At 44.7% G+C, this 18,397-nt stretch overlaps 1 long non-coding RNA gene across 1 annotated transcript; it reads left to right on the top strand.

The window, feature by feature from the left end:
• The first annotated feature begins 8,810 nt into the window (after positions 1-8,810).
• LOC306814435 lies at positions 8,811-12,045 on the top strand. Its single transcript, XR_013777168.1, has 3 exons — positions 8,811-8,964; positions 9,824-9,986; positions 11,423-12,045. It is a non-coding gene; the product is annotated as an uncharacterized lncRNA (long non-coding RNA).
• The last annotated feature ends 6,352 nt before the right edge of the window (positions 12,046-18,397 follow it).

The following is an 18,397-nucleotide window of genomic DNA, read 5'->3' as shown; positions in this document are numbered from 1 at the left end:
CATCATTGTTTTTAATAGGGAAAAAAAAAAAAAAAAAAAAGGAAGAAAAACTGAGGCTTAATGGTAACATTTAAATGGCATACAGAGCCCTTTGAGTTCACACCTCATTAAGGTGAACAGGAAGAGAAGGGGTGCACATCTTTGTTGTTACTTTTGCCTTGCAGCATTTTCAGCCAAGCTATGGGAACAGATCAGCAGCATATTAACTAACTTTGTAGCAACTCTATTTTTGTAGCACATTTGTTTTGGCTTGGTTTGTTGGAGTTTTTTTTTAAGTTTAAAAATTGTAAAACATTGTGAAATGGAGCCAGGGCAGGCCCTTAAAGGACAATTATTTTGGCTTCCTATTTTTTTCAACCCAATCTACCAGATACAAGTCTCCTTCCTTACCCAATTAGGGTGTTTCTTTTAACTAAACTTCACATGCTCTGCTATTTCTGAGATGTGTTCCATAGAATTAAAAGTGACTTGGCACTTCTTGCCCTGGGCACAGGCATGCTTATCTGAGACGACCAAAGACAGGTACATTTTTAAGTTGTCTGTTACATACTCCTGTAGCAAACTCTGTGTTGCAGTTTCATAGGCAGTGGGATTTGGCCCTAAAATAGGTTTGGCACTGGGATCCCTCAGTAAGTTTGCTGACAGCTGTGTGGTAAGGTCAACAAGCTGGAAGGCAAGGATGCCATCCAGAGGGACCTTGACAAGCTTGAGAGGCTGGTATGTGCACACGTCATGGAGCTCAGAAAGGCCAAGAACAAGGTCCTACATCTGGACTTGGAGCAATCCCAAGTACAAATACAGTCTGGGAGGAGAATGGATTGAGAGCAGCCCTGGGGAGAAAGACTCGGGGGTGTTCATGGACAAGAAGGTCAATGTGACCCAGCAATGTGTGCTTGCAATCCAGAGACGCAACCACATCCTCAGCTGCACCCAAAGCAGCGTGGCCAGCAGGTCAAGGGAGGTGATTCTGCCTCTCTACTGTTCACGTCAGACCCCACCCAGAGTGCTGCATTCAACTCTGGGGTCAGGATAACAAGGACATGGACCTGGAATGAGTGCAGATTAGAGTCACTAAGTGAATCACTGGACTGGAGCATCTGTCCCATGAAAGCAGGCTGAAACTTGGAGATGTTCAGCTGGGTTAAGAGAAGGCTTCAGGGAGACCTAATAGTACCTTCCAGTACCTAAACAAGGCCACAGGAAAGATGAAGAGGGACTTTTCACAGGCAGGTAATGATAAGACAGGGGTGAACAGCTTGAAGCTGAAGGAGGCTAGGTTTAGGTTAGATACTAGGAAGAAATTCCTTACTATAAAGGTGGTGAGGAGCTGGCATTTGTTGCCCAGAAAGCTTGTGGACTCTGCATACCTGGAAGTAGGCTGGATGGGGCTCTGAGCAGCCTGGTCAAGTGGAAAGCTCCCTGCTCATGGCAGGGGGAATGATCTTTAAGGTGCCTTCCAACCTAAGCTATTATATATGTTTCTGTGATTTCTGATCATGTCTTCCAAGGCTAGCACATCAGCTTGAGAGTATGATTCAAAAGAGTCAGAGGAAGAACTTTTGTGCAAAAGTTCTTTTAGTCTGCTAACCCAGCTTCTCACTTCCATTTCTGTCTTTTTCTTTTACATCAAACTGAATGTGGATCAACCACTCCTAAATGTTGCTTTACTGTTATGATAGCAGGAGACATTAGGGAAGGCAGTAAAGGTTATTTGCATGCAAACGTCTGACTTTACACTGGGATCTCCAGGATAATGGAGGGAGAGCTTATTTCTGCTGCTGGATCCTGATGACAGTCTGGCAGACATTGACACTTAGTGCATGCCACAGTCATTGTGAGCTGTCCTGTAGGCACACCAGCATGACAACTTGTGCAAAAGAAATCTATTCTCTCATCATATAGTCTTGGAATATTCAACATGAAATCTTCTGCATGAAAAATAAATATGCCTGAGGATTGACCATAAACTTTTCCTGCCCCCATCTCCAGGACCACCCAACAGGGCAGATGCTTTTGTCCAAGCTGAATGGTTTTGGCTTTTCCATCCTGACTTCCACAGATCTGTGTCATTTTGGTGTCATCAAGGCAGCTGAATATCCTGAGGTAGAAGAGATTTTTACATGATTGATGATTTTTTCCCTCTAGCTGGTGTGCTTAATGTAATAGCTAAAGTTTAGAAGAATGGATTTCACAAACTGCTTTGCAGACAGTGTTAATATTGTGGATATATGGCACTTTACCAATCTCATAGAACACCTAACCATCTCAGCCTGAAAGAAAATACAGGTTTATGTCACCCCCAGAACTGAATGATGGCCAGAATGCTGCTTTCACAGAGATGGCATTCAGTTTGTATAGCAGGGATCTTACTTCCTTACAAGAATATGGATATTGATGTGTATGCCATTTTAAGAAGTACCTCTTGCCTTTTCATGTACACAGAAGGTTCCCAGCTGTTGGAGGGAGGTAAACTGTGGACTCAGCAGGCTAAAGAAAAGTCAGTCCTTCTTAATGAATAATTTCTGAATAAAAGCATGGCCAGTGCCATTTCTACTGCTGCTTGCTATAGTGCACAGCACAATGTCTCCAAGGAAGAGACCTCCAAGGCTTGCCAACAGTTTTCAAGGCACAGAAGATCTGAAGATAGGTGGCTAGTTAATGTGCTTGCCATCAGTGGGGCATGGCCCAGTAAGCAGCAAATTAGCTGAATGAAAGCACACTTTTCAGTGCTTTGTAATGTGCTAGAGAAAATTTCATACTATGGAGGCAAAATGAGACAAGGCATTCTTCTCCAACACCCATGGATACATTTTCTGGGTTCTTTGGCACTATCAGGAAAACTGAATATGTTAGTCTTCCTAATTTCTTCTTCTCTCCTGCACATTCACATGCCTGGGAATTCCTGTGAAGATTGTCTAGCTTATTTGATTAAATAATTTTTAAATATTAAAATAAATATTACAGATAATCTGTGATATAAGAACTTTTAGAATGATCACAGACATTCCAGCTGCTTATAATAGTTTTTAAAGATGCAGATTTGCACTAACAGTAAGTGCTGCCAGTGGTTAACTCACACTGGTGGTTGAGAATGGTTTCTGAAGGATACTATTTTCCTTCAACCACACACTAATGCACTCTGTGGGAACAGGGTGAGTAGTGGGCAGCACCTATTCCAGACCTGGAAAAACTAAAAATCTTGGGTGACAGCTCTAGCTGTGGGGGAAGACAGTGTACAGGAGAGGCCACCAATGAAATATCTGGGCTGGTTATGTTCCAGGAGTGGGAACTCTTGCCTTGGAAACCAGGGACAAGTCACTGCCCCTTTTTCTCTTCTATCTTGCTGTGGGCTCTTCTAGTCTTGGACAGGAAGTTGAAAGGTCACTTTACCCTCTTCCTTTCCCTCGGCTCTTTTTTTTAATTTTCCTTTTATTTTCTTTTGTTTGTTTGGGGTTTGTTTTTGTTTATGTTGTTGTGGTTTGGTTTGTTGGATTTTTTGTTTGTGTTGGTTTTTTTGGTTAGGCATTGCTCCCCCACTTCGCTAGCTTAAAAGTTCATCCCATGTCCAGAGTTGATGTGGACTTCATGCATATATGAGCTCTTTTTTTTTACTCTGTTGACTCTGCTTTGCTTATTGACTCACTCTAAGCAGAAGAAGTTTCATTCAGGAAAAATTATGAGCATGTATCTTGTTCTCAATTCAAAGAAACCAAAATTATGTCGTTTATATTCTGTGACCTGGCAAGACCACAAAGCTCCTCCTTTATCTCTGCATTTTGGCCCATGTATTATCTGCTAGCAACCACTTTCCCAGTTCATGAGTGCATTATGGGGGGAATTTCAGGTTAATTCCTTAACTCACTGGCAAGAGAAGTCAGGGAAAATGGACTAGGTGGTCATTCCAGAACGGTTGTAAGGAGAGATTACTGGTCAGAAGACAAGTAGGTGTGGAAATCTACACCTGACACCACCTGAGTCACTTTGTGAAGAACACAGTATGGTGGAGACAAGGCTGGTGAGCTATGGCAAGGTTGTTCTGGCCAAGAAGCCTACTGAATGTTGATATATTAATCTTTAAGAGCTAAAGACAAGTACTGGCATCATAGATAGAAGAGGGGGACTATTTAAGCCGGCATTGACGCAAGACTAAAGGGAAGATTTGAGAGTATGATAACACCAAGTGTTGGAAGTGAGTGATCCATGTTCAGTCTGATGTAACAGAAAAGGACAGAAATGAAAATGAGAAGCTGGTTTAGCAGGCTAAAAGAACTTTTTGCACATAAGTACTTCCTCTGACTCTTTTGAATCTAATCCAGACTGTCAAATTTTTTCTCTCCTCCTTTCCTAGGATGTGAGGTTATGAATGGGCAACCTCAAGGAAGCTGAATTCCACAGCCTTGGGCAGAGATTTTTACAACATGCAATCATTGATGATCTATAGTCTGGACTGGGAGACAATGTCTCAGGAGTATAACTCTGTACTGTTGTGGTGTGAATGACAGAGAGCACTGGGGAAACAGGAAGCCAGAGCAGGTAGCAGCTAAATGCAAACTCATAGTTTTCTTTAAAATATAAAATGTTATAAAATACATACATACATAATTATAATTATAAAATTATAAGTATAATTTTATATATACAAATATATATATATATATATATATATATATATAAGCAGGTATTTTAGCCACTCATGTGGGCTATTCAGGTTCACCATAGTCACAGCTGTGCAGGTGCACAACAAAGTGTATAATGGCACACCCTAAATCATACAAAGCTTTCTTGTCTTCAACACTTAAGTGCCTCACTGACAGTTAATTTTCCATGTAGCTACCAAAATGAGGCTGTAAACCATGACCACATCAGGGAATGACCAAACCCCTTGATTAGCTTGGTGTTGTCAAGATCTGGCTAACCTCAGCAGCATGTCCAAGGTGAGACAAGCATGTAAAACTGGAATGAGCTACATGACAGGAGATTATGTGTGCATAAGCCACAAGTGACCACGTAATTTGTGTTGCATAGAGGTAAGCCACAATAAGGAAGATGAGTGGAACAGTACAGGCCCAGAGAACAACACTGCAGCCCTGAAGAGCTACCCAAGTGTGGCATAATAGTTTTGAGCTTTGCCAGGAGCCTCTCACTATAGTGAACCTCTCAGAGCCAGTTTTAGAATGAAACCCATACCCTGCATGTAAGCAACACCTGGACAAGCCATCCTGTGTCTCAAGTACAGGTAAATTCAGAGTGAAAAAAAAAATTACTTGAAAGTATTTAAGCTAAAATATAAATCCTGCTTCTTACTTTAAACATGTAGTGACTTTCTTAAAGACTTGGTTTTGTGTTCAGATGAAGACTTTCTGGCACATTACTATTTTTTGCTAGACATAGGAAATTTGAGTTTCAAAGGTGAGATTTTCAGAACACTTTGAACATATGAAAAACAAGGCTATAATGGAACTTCTCTGTAGCTTAATCATACCCAGTAGTTCTGTGAATACTCTAAATACAGAGTTGCATATGCTCAAATTAATAAGGTAAGGCTATTAATCTTATTGTTAATTGGCTTAACTGATTAATGAAGTAATATATTTTTGTACTACTATGAACAAGTGGCAAAGCAGGACACCATGGAGCTCCAGAGTAGAGGAAGCAGAGAAAGTCAGAAGAAGGTGTGACTGCCAGCAGCAGGCAATAGTCTAGGCCAAGAGCAGCTCGATTTGACTAGGATGAGAAAAAGCAAGCCTTGTCACAATAATGGTACTGACTGATAAGAAAAAACCAAATCAAAGCAAATCTTACCTCTTCCATTATCCTCCTAGCCCTCAACACGACCATTTTTATCATTACCTCTCCTTGTCTTCCTTAGAAAGGAAAATATTTTTGGAAGTAGGAGCTGAAGCACCTGAAATGTGTATGAAGGGCATGAAGAAAGGTCTACTAGACTTCACAGTATGTGAAGGAAAGTAATACGTGAGTGTCTTCAAAGAGACAAAATGAACTTACAGTCCATAAGTAGAAATACTATCAATTTTTCAGCACATAATGTATTTTGCATAATTGCATCATAATCTCTGTATAGAGATATATTAGAGGGAAAAAAAGAGTAAGCAGTGCTTTTCCACTGGAATGTTATTTGATGTTTTCTTCTGCACCAATGAAAGGAGGTTCTTTTATCCTTTATGGTTTTACTTTCCCTCACAGAACCACATCCTCTTTCATTTTCTGTGAAATTTTGACAGATAAAGTTCTCTGAGAAAGGACAGGTTTCTTTGTTTCTGGAATGCATTGTGCTTGTAACTCTCATGGCCTCAATTCAGGAGTAGGACTTGTTTAAATGTCTTTTTTCATTGCCACTCCCTTTTGAAGGCTGAGCTGTGATAGTGGAACTGTGGGGCTACATTGCTATGCTGCCTGTGCCTCCACTCACCCCACACCAAGTAGGCAGAGGTGCCATAGCTGGAGGGGAGGTGACCACAGAACAGCAAGACAGGAAGACATGATACTCTTAGGCTCCTTTCCTTCCCCTGCCAGGAGCACTTGCTCTGCATCTCTTTTTTCTTTCTTTTCTACTTTATTTTTTTTTATGTTTGTTTTAATTTTATTGTATTTCCTACAATGTGGGAGGAAGCTGCAGCCAAAAATAATGTTGCCAAGCCAAGGGGATTGGCACACACTGCTTAGAGTCTGCAGCAAGAGCAGAGGCTTTAAATAGTCTGAGCTCTGGCTACACACTGCTCCTGGAGGGCTGTCAGTCTCACCCCAGTGAGCAGATGCAAACTGAGGGTGCAGGATGAGTTGCACCTCTCTGTCCCTGTGGCTGTGCGGTGTTTTACCCCCATCTGTGTCAGTCCCCTCACTGCCCCCAGCTCCCTGCTCACCCCAGGGCAGACTGCAGGGCTGCGAAGGCTGGCAGGGCAATCCATCCCCTGGAAATAACTCTACAGTTACTAGAAATCTGTCATCAGTAAAGCTGTGATGGTCTGGTGGCAGCACATGTGCGTGGTGGGGAAGCCTCCGCTCCAAGTGCTACACGTGGTAAATGCCAAATATGGTGAGAGCTAGCCCAGTGAGGAGGTATTGGGATGGCTTCACAACCCCGCAGCCACAAAAGCTGTGCAGTATTGCTGTTTCATTAGACATTGACAACTGGTGAATTTTTAGACATAAAGCAGATACACGATTTCTATTTCATCATCCTCCTTTCCCTGAACCAAAAGTAACGCCTATGAACAACGCTCACCACTGCTAATTAAGCAAAAACCTCAAAGCCTGGCAAGCACGGTCAACTCTCCCCCTTGGCTGACAGTGCCATGGGGGCAGGGTGACGAGCTCCGTTTTGTAGCAGTGCATGATAAAGCTGCCTCCTGCCCTGTCGAAGACGTAGGAGGGCCCGGAAAAGAGATTATTTGAAGTCTACATAGTTCCTCGGAGTGACCTCTTTTTGTCTTACGCTTGTCCTGCAAAGAAACCATGAACTCCGGCAAAGCTGCAGTGTTGAAGCGTCTGCTTGCTCTTTTGCAATGTATCCTGCCTCTCAGCCCTCATTTCCCCAGCACCCCGTATTTCTGTCCCACAACAGCTGCCGATGGCTTTTCTCTTCCTGGGGGAGAGGCCCCTCGCCCTCCCTCGTGGGGACGCGGGGTCTGGGGCCGCTGTCCCAGGCAGCTCGGGGCGCAGGCGGCGGCCGCTCCGGGTAGCATCTTTCAGTGCTCCTTGCAGCATCTTTCCGTGCTTCTTGCAGCGTCTTTCCGTGCTTCTTGCAGCGTCTTTCAGTGCTCCTTGCGGCCTCTCTCTCCTTCCGCTTCACGCTCTCGCTGCAGGGCAGCTTGGCATGTTCTTGCTTGCGCTTTCAAAGGCTGCCTGCGCAACGACAGTCACTTTCTCCGCTAGCCGTTCCCATTCCCTAACTTCGGACCTGCTTCCTCCTCACAGCCTCAATCCCCCAAAGAGATGAACTCCAAAACTGGGTCGGTTTCTCCCTATTTCATCCAGTATATGCACATTTCCTTGACTCCTTCTATCGTTGTTATTCTGAATGGGTATTGCTCCATTCTGAGAAAGAGCAGTATTTTCAGTCCAATACCAATGTCTTACGTAGGATGAAGAAAACAGAGTTAACGTAAATAAATACTTAGGATTAGCGGACATATGTTGGTCATTTCCTCTCTGACACCCCAGCGTTACTTTCACGGGGAATGGCAGCACCACTAAGGTGAATTTCTAAGAGAGTATCGTCTAAGACGACACAGAGCATAGGGGCACCGCTATGCCTCCTTTAAAAACACGACTGTTTCTTTCTCTCTCCAATCGATACACAAAACAAGGAATGAACAAGGAAATGTTCAATGTTCTTAGGCTTCACTAGATGGAAAAGAAAACAAAAAACAAAAAACAAAATCACAAAAACCCCAAACCAAACAAAAAAGTCGCCCTCCACTAGCGGCTTCGGCCCCATTAGGAAAGTTTCCACTCACAATAGCAACTGCAAAGTTGATCGACTGGTATTTGCGGATAAAACTCACGTACTTAAAGCTGAAATAATGAATGCACCGACCCTTCTACTGCCACCACCCCTTTCCCGAAAAAATCCCACCCAAACAAACAGGGAACGAACTCGCTCTGCCGCCGCGAAGCCAGAGCACAGAGTATCGGCAGCAGCGGAGCGGTACTTGGCTTTTGTCTCCGTACGCTTTCTTCCTTTCCTTCGAAACTTTTGGACGCTCTTTCCGAGCTGTATTTATAGACCTGGAGCCCACGGCTGTATTTTTCCTTATGCCTCCTTTGGCTTGGGCTTAAGTTACTGGCGGGGAAAATAAAAAGGGAGGGAGGCAGGCGGGCAGGCGGGCAGACAAGCAGGACAGAAGGGGAAAAGCTGCAAGTCCCGCAGGCGGGACGCGAAGGGAGGCTGGGACAGGCGGCCGGAGGTGCGGGACTCCCTTGCTCCTAGCGGGCGAGAGAGAGGTAGCGGTGAAAGTCCGACCCCGGCTCCCTGGATGGGGAAAGGAAAGCCTCTTGCCCCGGGAAAGAAAGAGGCCGGGACTGCCACCCCATCCCGATGTGGGGACCTCAGAGGAGCAGAATCGAGAAGAGCTTATGTTTGTGTCCGGAGGAGAGGAGTTGTGGGCGTGGGAGGAGAGGGGGGCACGCACGACACAAAGTTTGTGTCGTAGGACCGGATGAAAATAAAGCGGGTACGAGCGGAGCGAGGCTGCCGTGCAGCGCCGGGGACCCTGCAGAGCCGCAGCTCCGAGCCGCCTGTTTGGTGGCCCCGCAGGCCGGCTGGCGGCGGTGCCGGGTCCGGCGGGACGGCGATGCCGGGGCTGGCGGCGGTGCCGGGGCTGCAGGACGGCGGTGCCGGGGCTGGCGGGATGGCGGTGCCGGGGCTGGCGGGAGGGGGTACCGGGTCCGGCGGGACGAAGCAGCGGGGCCGGGATGCTCGAGGGCTGCGGCCGGAGCGGCTCGGCAGGGCGGCATCGCAGCCTGGGGAGAGCGGCTCTCCGCGGCTCTTCGCTGCTCTCCGCAGCTCACCGCCGTGCCGAGCTGCTCCGGAACAACGCCGCTCCGCCGGGCTGTCGCCGACTCTTCTAATACGACATCTCCATCGTGCTTCAAACATTTAAGTCCGAAAGCAAACCCCGAGCCGCTCACTAGAATAGGAAAGTATCACCTATCTGGAAGCACGCTTATTGGAAAAGAGGAAAGCTTTCTCTGCTTGCAGAAAACGTGATTGGGGGATTAAAAAGTGAGTTTTGATGGTGTTGTTTTCCTCTTATTTTCTCCTATGGTCTGCAAATAAAGAAGCTCGTCTTTTCCTCCACAGGGTGGATGCTGAAAGTCTCTAACCAACCATCTAACGTGGACGGTGTAATTATCGTGTTGTTAAGCATTTCCTTATTGACGTGCACCACATTTAGCGTCTAATCTCCGAAATGCATGTCAAAGCAATTTCTCAGTTTCTGACGTTTAGAGAGCCTGTCCTGCAGGTAGGTAAAACATGAGGCTGCGGAACGAGCTTACTTTCGGGCTGAAAATGGGGCTTTCACGTTTGGCTTCGAGTGGCAGAACGCTGGAGCATTACACTTGGCTGTGCCATTTGTCATTACCATGACCTAGCTCAAACACCATGTTCTGATGTGCCATGACGAAGGCATAAAACTATTAAATCTTCCAACAACCCATCAAATCCCGTTCAGAGCCCTGTCTCTGGACTCTGTTGGGGATTTTTTGTTTTGTGGGGGTTTTTTTGGGTTTTTTTTTTTTTTTTTTTGGTTTTTTCTTTTAAGCACTGACACTTCCAAACTTTCACCCTTCACCTCTCCGGGCAGATTTTTCGGTTTGATTACATTAATAATCTGATTTCTATTTGCCCTTCCAAATGTGAAAATCAACCCCCTTTCCAGCACGGGGAGGGGCTGTTATTTTTAGCTCGTTGTCTGGAACAAAATGTTCTCTGCTTTGAATCTTACTGCGGTTTGACTACTCTTTGGTATATAAGACTGTTGGTTATCCTTGTCAAAGTACCTGTTATAGGAAATGGCTTCCTTAGCTTGGCAAGTCACTCTGATCTAAGCAGACAGCAGCATTTGCCCACCGAAAGAAACGTTTATAGTATTGCTGCTAAACACCCCAAATACTAAACATAAAAAAATTAAATATTAAAAATCTTTAAATATAGTAAATCTACGGTAGGTGCCACCTTCATGATGTTATTAATGGTGTGCCCAGCTATCAAAACAAGTAAGAAGTGAATAAAATATTCCTATGTCTCCTTGTTTCCTCGACAGATATTTTTTGTCAGCACTTGCTGAACAGCTTCAGGGAGTTCCATATGCACTTCACAAACAACACTAAAAATGCGAGCCCGATTCAAATATCACTTAAATAGCCCTGTTCCCCCCTCTTTCCCCTCCTTACTCCTCCCTTCGCAGCTGCAGTTCTGCAGCCACTGTTGCAGTAACAGAGTACTGTAAAGTGCGTTTAAATGTTCTTCAATCCTACCCCATTCCCTACTGCGTTCGCCAAGGAGTTCCAGATGACATTATTTCTGTGTCCATTTAAAAAATCTGTCTCCGTGTTTAGCTACAAAACGTCCAAACTAAATGTAAATAGTGTTATAAAGGGACATATCAAAGTAGAAGGGAAGGGAAAAGGAGATGTGCACTTCTATCAAGCGATGCCTCCTAAAGAGAGAATTGCATTGATCCAAACTTTAGAAACTAGTATCTTTGAGGTCATAATGCTGTACGCATTTCTGTGCATGCATAGATACAGTCTGAAGTACAGGAGTTATTACAGGACTTTAGAACTTCACGGCTGCAGGTTTAGAAAGTTCTTATATCAGTTGTGTCTGGACACCCTAAGGAATTAGCAAAACCACTGCATTGAATCAAGCGCCTGAGCACTGCAATCTTCTTCGCAGGATTTTCTGTTCCGCTAGAGTATCGCCAGGTAGGATGCCCTCGTTGGTCAGAAGCCAGTGCCTGAACGAAGTCAAGTGAATAAAACAAGTGCAAAGTAGTCTTTGCAAAACGAGGGCGAAATGGGTGTACAGGGAGCACCTAGAAAAGATGAAAATCCGAGTTTTATAGCTCCAAATCATTACACTCTCGGCAGCAGAACACCATCATTATTCATGAGCAAAAGGAGCAAAATCCTGCTCATATAGCTATTATTGTTATGACAAGGACCAATAACATCTTTGTTACAAAAACAGTGTTTGTTACGAAGAAATTGGGCGAGCAGCCATCCAGACAAACATTCCCTGTGCCTAACAAGCCTACTGTCTTCGTGACGTTTTGTGTGCTGCTAACTGTTCTTCGTTTTCAACCCTTGTGGGGTTTTTTTCTTGTAATTATGCATATTGTTTCCCACTTACCCTAATTTCAGCACTAAGGCTCTGAAATTGCACAGAGAAGTAAAAAAAAGGTTGTTTTTTCCTGCTTGTGCACACAGACAAATTCGATACATATTATTGCTGTTACTGCCGTGCAATAACATCTTCGTTTGATTCTGCAGAGTTCACTCAAATATTAGAGCCTCTAATTCCCCTCTATTTTTAATTCATCTTAGTTGTTTTGCGGTGGGTTGGTTTTTTTGGTTTGTTTGTTTGTGTTTTTGTTGTTGTTGTTTGGTGTTTGCTTGTTGTTATTGTTGTTGGGTTTTTCTTAAGAACAGTAATCGCATATTTTTTACAGTGCAACATTGACGATGTTCAAGTTAGGTGCCTCTTATTTGTATCTGCATTCTTCGCTGTTACAACAGCCCGGGGGACGGTGTATTTAAAACAAGAGGACTGGCACACTCCACCGGGGCGCTCGGGGGCAGCGGGGCCCGAGCAGCAGCGGCGGTAGCTCCGGCACAGCCCGATCGGGCTGCAGCCCGAACCCGCTCTCCCCAGCGAGGGCAGCGCCAGTGCGGCGCAGCGCCCGGCAGCACAGCGCTCCTCGCACAGACCGCCCCGCTGGAGCATAAAGCCCCATAAAGAGGCTAAATGCAAAGAGAGGATCCCTCAGATACAGCCTGGGGGTGATGGGCAGCGGGAGGAATTGCACCCCACGCTCACCACGGGAGCCTTCGGAAAGCTGTATATCACTGCCGCGTACTCGCCCTCTGCAGATAACCCGGGCGCAGGCGGTCGGGCTTGGGCAGGGCGATGGGCCCCGCGCACCTCCTCGCCATCGCCCTCCGCAAACCTCTGCCTCCGGGAGCGGGGGAAATCCTCCCCAGGCCTTAGAGAACACTGCCAGCCGACTCAGCCCGGCGGGATTCCTGCGGGTCTGTCCGCCGCCGGGCACGGCGGGCACCTGGCTGTCGCGGGGCAGCTCAGCTCTCCGTTTCATCCACGGAGCATCTCGAGGCTTTCTCTCATTTATTCTCGCACGCAGGCGGAATCGGACCCCTCTGCCGAAGCCGGCGGGCGAGCGGCAGCAGTTTCGCGGCGGGGGCCAGCGGCAGACGCTCCCTCCGCCGGGGCGGAACGCCGGCCGCCCCGGGGTCTGCGCCGCACGTCTCTGCGCCCCCTCCCCAAAACACATCTGCCGCCGCAGCGCCGCGACCTCCGGCGCGGCCTCGCCCGGCACTACTTCTAGGACGCCCCAGATTTCCATTCCCCTTGGGAAAACAGCCCTGATATGGCCTGCGGCCACTCCGAGCTGCCGCGCGGGGCGAAGTCGCCACCTCAAGCCCCGGGCGCGGCACATGCGCGACCGCGCAGCGCTGCGCGGGCCCGGCGCGCCCCCTTTCGGGGCTCGGGATGGGGATAGGGATCGGGGATGGGGATAGGGGATAGGGGATGGGGATGGGGATCGGGGCTCGGTTTTCCGGGCCGGGAGCGTCGGGCACGGCGACACTGGGGCTGCCCTGCCCCTCTGCCCGCCCCCCCTGGGGGCTCTGAGCCCGCACGTGTGCCCCCCGGGCCACAACAGCTCCCCAAGGCAGCGCTGGGCTGTCTCTCTGGGGCATCCCTCAAACGCTGCTCGCCGGACTGTAAGCCTCACTTTACGGAAGGGAAGCAATGGAAAAATTACTAAGTTTATAGGCTCTGCTTGAAATAATTAAAATCTTGTTCTGCTCTGGTCTCCTGAGTACTGCACAATGACTACAGACACAAGTTTGTATTAAGGCTCCAGAATTTACCTTAGTTTTTAATTAACTGAGGCATGGTGAGCGCTTAAAACTGTTTACTAGGCATCACTGCATGCTGCTTCTTCATTAAACGGAAAAATAACGTTCTATGGCACATTTTGGCGGGTTTTCCAGAGAGTTTGATGCCTGCAGAGATTGTTATGCAGAGCTTTTCCACAGAGCTGTCAGTTCCTTGCAGTCTAAGCTTTGCACCATGTGCTCCAGGAGGCCATCTCATCATGGATAGATACCACTGTTTGCTGGCTGCACCCCTCACCCTTTCTTCGACTTCTTAATCAGCCCAAATCTAACATCTTTGGCTGTTTAGAGGTGATCCCTGTTACCAACTCAGTCATGCAATCAGATCTTCAAAGACAGCCAAGTGGCCCATGTTGTTCCATTTCAGAAAACAGAGGTGTTCCACCAGTATGGCATTGCCTTCAAGATGGACAGCGCCACACCTGTTCTCTATTTTGCTTTAGACAGATAAGCTTGGCAGAGTTGTGCAACCCACCAAAATGGAGAGCATGATCTTCTACCATAGCTATGAAATAGAATTAAGTTCTCCCCTTACTACAGAATTTTACTAGTGGAAATTTAGACTGAAATCGAAAAAAAATCTGAGATTGACATATATGTGGCCAAAGCAAAGAGGCATCTTCAAGAATATGAGGAAAGAGACCAAACAAGAAAGGATGAAGTACCTAGGTTTCTTCCTGAAGGCTGAGGAACGCCATGGTGATGACCTATCACAGCTTTAATAGCTGTGGGATGGGGATAAGAAGGGGAGAGGATATTTTTTTCCTTGCTATTTGAATATGTCCATGCCTAACATTTCCAGACAGAGTAGCTATCTGGGAATTTGTCTTGCACCTTTGGGAGCTGAAACACATATGGCCTATTTAGAGACAACAGGTGGGGCAAGGAAGACTCTTCTGATGCCTGCTGTTATAGCAGCCAAATTAGATTTTGGTGTAATTTATCGGAGCTGGAGATCACCCTATGTTACAGTAGTTGTCCTAGTGATACTTATGGTCACAGTATGCCATACTTTTTAATGCTAATTTCCTTCCTTCTGTGGCCCCCAAAGGGAAAGACATGAAAAATGGTGCTTCTAGTCCACCAATAACTGCTGAATACTTAAGACAAATATCAAGTGTGAATGAAGACGTCTCACAAGGACTCCAGCAAGTCCAGTCGCCACATAGGCTGTCATGTCTCTGCACAGAAAAGTTTTCTCTGACCAGAGCATAGAGCAGAGATGGACATGAGAGAAGGAAGGTTGTGAAAGGGTTACTCAAGACTTGGTCCTATGCACAAGACTCCACCCCGTCTGTTAATGGGGGATGTTCAGCACATATTTCTGGGCTTAACTCACAGTATCTTAACATTACCCCTGGGATGAAATATACCGTCTTTTATGAGCTCAGGAGTGGTAAAATAAGAACTTTGGTCAAGTATGCAGAGGTCAGCCTAATTCATAAATATGAAATGGCTTCCCTCCAAAATGATTTGCCATGTTTTGTTACCATATTTTTGGATTGCCATTATTTTCTATACTTAATCTTTTATGGGGTTTTATGGTTTTTTTTCCCATGGGAGTTCATTTCTAGGAAAATTTATACCCCCTGCTATGGTCAAGATTCTAGTATGCAAAGTCAGGCTTCTTTCTTTTTTTTTTTTTTTTTTGTTTTTGTTTTTGTTTTTGTTTTTGTTTTGCGACTCACCTGTCAGAAGGCTTTTGGATTCTGAGGGAAAAGAACCTCTCCTATAACCTGCCTATAAGGCAGGTACCAATGGAAAGGAAAACAGAAATATACTTTTTTTTTTACATTTATGCCACTCCTTGTGAAGCTTATTTAGAGCAAAGCACATGACAACTCTGAAAAACATACTGACACTATATCCTCACCTGGTCTGAATATTTTTCATTTCATTTCTTTGTACCCTCTTCACATCCACACCTAAGGACACTAACTAATGAGTAAGATAATGTGGTAATGTAACCTCCATAGAATCACAGAATAGTTTGAGGGGAACTTTAAATGTTCTCTGGTCCATCCCTCTTCAATGAGGAGGAACATTTTCAACTAGACCTTCAAGACTATTTATCTTGGAATAGTATGTCAGTTTCACTATCTCACTCTGCACCCACAGGAGGCCAAGACATAAGGCTACCTACATTCTTTCTCAAGTGACCTAACCTGGCCTCTGCTTTTATTCAACAAATAAATGAATCCATCCTGCCTGAAAGGGAAAGATGCAGAATTCCTGGGGGACTCAGTGCAATGACCCCCCACCATGGCTTCATAAAAATGATACTAGTTGGTCTGCAAGTAAAGTTTAATAACAAGGAGCCCACGCAAGTCCTACTGTTGATGAGCTGAATCTGTTTGCCAGAGGTTTTCTAGTTAATCTTCAGAACATAAAAAGTAGCTTTGTTATTAAAAAATTCCTTGTATCATTCCTGAAAAGGCAGCCAGAATTAGAGGTAACTGGTACTTTATTTCTGAGGCAAGCTCTGCTGAACAGCTGATACTGAACAGGAGGGAATTGTTCAAACATCTGTCTTTGTGGCAGATTTGGAAGCTTCTGAGATGATTCCCTATAACTGCAGATATAAAGAAGAATAAACAGGCTGATTTTAGGGAAAGTATGATTTATTGAAAAAAAAAAATTAATTCTTTGACTGCGCAAGATTTTTCACAAGGAAAGAGAACCTATACTCTCAGGCATTTCTTTGTAACTTCATTCCATCTGTTAGGTGTGTAAGTATTAAGACTGCTACTCTCTTTTTTCTGTAAAAAGGAATAAAAATTGATGTTCTTCCCTTATTTTCATTAAGGGAAGGAAGTGAGATTTGAATATAGACTAAATACATATTCATGGCAGTTTGCTGTCATTTCGCACAATTCCAGAAGTATATGTAAAATGGAAAGTACAGGCCAATAAAAGTAATTTTCTGAACCCTATTAGCTGCCAAATGGAATCACAATATACAGTTAGCTGGGAATCTGCAAGATTTTGCACCTAATTCTACTGGACTTAAATTTTAATTTGCCATCAGAACAAAACCTCTAATTGCAAGCAGAAGAAGCTTATTACATCTTTTATGTGACTCTGACTCACACATTGACCAAACTGTAAGGAAATAATTTTCCTTTGCATAGGGATGATGATCCTACTTGGATGTTCTGTACCTAAGAATTCCTCACAATTTAGTAATAAGAAACAGAAAATGAGAGGAAATTATCTTCATCTGTTTCTCTCACCCATAAAGCCTGAAATAGACAACGTGTTAGAGCAATTGCATACCGTTCACGTTCTCCAGTTAACTCCTCTTGCACAGTCCTCAACTAGCAAACTGTTAAAGAAAATAAATATGTGGGGAGGGGAACTTTTATATCTCAGGTATCAGTGAAAGGATTGTAGTAAATGCTGGGGGAAAACAGAGAAAGAGTAGAGTTAGAGGGTAAAGGAAAAAATGGGGGAAAGGGTGCCTACTGTGACTTCTCTCTCCAGACATTCATGATCAAAGTCCACCACTGCCATTAGGCAATCAATCTGCAGTTGCATACATAAAACTTTGGCAGTGTATAGTCTCCATTGCTTTCAACAGAGGCTTTAGACATCTGAAACTGGGCACTCTCCCAAAATTTAGATCCAGTTGCACTGTACATTCCAGAAAAGGCAGCATCAAATCAGAGGCCCTCTTTTACCCATGTTATTTTCAAGCTGAAGTGTATAAAAAGTTATGCTCCAGCCTCTCCATTTGACGTCTTGGATTGGCTGTGTTTGTGTCCTCCAAATTCATAAAATGGCACACACTGCTAGCAGGCAACTGCTGGCTAAGTGCATTGTTGTTTTAGGAGAGAATACTGATAATGTGTGCCTTTCTTTCCTGTCTAATTCTTTCTGGGATCATTCAGTTGCTTACTGACTCCTGAATTTTGCAAACAAAATCTACTTTGGCATCACATCTTGTAGGTGTAATGCACATTGTTTCTTAAGATGAGGGACTCCGAATCTCCTGATTTGTTTTACTTTTCAGCTTTTAAACTCTTCTGTCTTTTTTTGGTAGAACATTCCCCTGAACTTCATTCAAAACCAGTACTAGTAGCCAGCCAAAGTTTTAGCAGCTTCTTATTCTTACTCACGCCACAGCTGGCGGTTTCTCAAGCAGCTGCACTGGATTTCTTGCAGAAAGATACACTCAAAGGAATTCTGCAGTCACAATCAAAGTACAGAATGCAGCCTCAGTTACCTAATCCTAGTCTATTTACCTATATCTCTAGATGCTTCTGCTTTCTTCTAATAAAACACATCTTTAGAAATAACTTAATATCCATGTATCGGAAGAATATAGAGGCTGCCCTACGTATACTAGATTTTACTATTACAGAGTATTTAATTTCTTAATACTCTATCTATCTATCTATCTATCTATCTATCTATCTATCTATCTATCTATTTTTCATTTCATTATCAGAGAAAAAGTGTAAATATATGGGACCCTTGCTGAACTCTTCCACATCCACAAAAATGCTCTGTGGGATGTGCAGCCTTCAGTGGTGTTCTGCAGAAGAGATCCTTCCACTAGAAAAAGTCAGAGTCCAAACACCACTTAATAGGATACACATAGAAGTGTGGTGAGATCCAGAGCATGCCCATGAAATCATCTGTTTATTTATGATAAGAAGCTCACTTCCTCTTGGATAACCCCAGGATTGCTTTTGTTAAACCTTTGGCAGCTTAAAAGTCATCTTGCTTT

The sequence above is a fragment of the Erithacus rubecula genome, assembly GCF_903797595.1.
Source record: "Erithacus rubecula genome assembly, chromosome: Z".
In the NCBI taxonomy this organism is placed as follows: Eukaryota; Metazoa; Chordata; class Aves; order Passeriformes; family Muscicapidae; genus Erithacus; species Erithacus rubecula.
Note: the sequence above shows the minus strand (reverse complement) of the source record. Positions and strands in the feature narration are given on the sequence as shown.